This window comes from Pteropus alecto, unplaced genomic scaffold (genome assembly GCF_000325575.1).
Source record: "Pteropus alecto unplaced genomic scaffold, ASM32557v1 scaffold24, whole genome shotgun sequence".
In the NCBI taxonomy this organism is placed as follows: domain Eukaryota; kingdom Metazoa; phylum Chordata; class Mammalia; order Chiroptera; family Pteropodidae; genus Pteropus; species Pteropus alecto.
This window is the reverse complement of record NW_006439192.1, coordinates 19717976-19718730: the sequence shown is the minus strand read 5'-3', so window position 1 is coordinate 19718730 and position 755 is coordinate 19717976.

The following is a 755-nucleotide window of genomic DNA, read 5'->3' as shown; positions in this document are numbered from 1 at the left end:
TGTTGCTGGGCACAAGAACTGGGACCACCATTATTAGAGGTTAAGGATACTGGCAGGCCTCAGGCACCAAGAGGAAAAATAACATTTGGGATATGAGACCCTCCCAAAATTGAACTGGTCTCTGATAGCCCCACAGTGGGCATCGCATGGTTGCAGAACTCCTGAAAATCGCACAGCCAGGGCCCCAAGAACTTGGTCGGTGAAAACTGCCCTTTAGCAATGTGCAGCCTGCTTTCTGCTCTAACTATACACGGGCTGATTTGTCCAGGGTCACTTCATGTCAGGGCATTGCAGAATTCCAGACCAGTCTTCTCAACCAGGAGCTGTGATGAAACCCCTGTGGGGACAGTGGTGAAATCGGGGTAAAAGGGGTAGCGCACGTCAGTGCCAAAGAAAATAGGAAAGGAAAGCCCTCCAACCGCCAGGGCCCCTCCATGCAGAACACCCTGCTGGCCAAGAAGTCAGTAGGGCATGCCTTTGAAGGTGGAAGGTGCAAAAAGGCGTCTCCCGGCCTTCGAGGATCCGCAGACCCCAGGACTGGTGGGGTTCCCGACTTGAAGCACTACAATTTACCCTTTTCCTTCCTCAGATTCGTTACAAAAATCCCACGGAAATTCAGGAGTCTCTAGTTGCGTTCTCCCGGCTGCCTTCCGATATCCACCCGCCGGCCGCCAGCCAGCAGCCAGCCTCACAGGAGCGCGCTCAGAAGGGAAGGTGGGCACGCGGCTGGGGCGGGGCCGGGCCTGAGGCGGGGC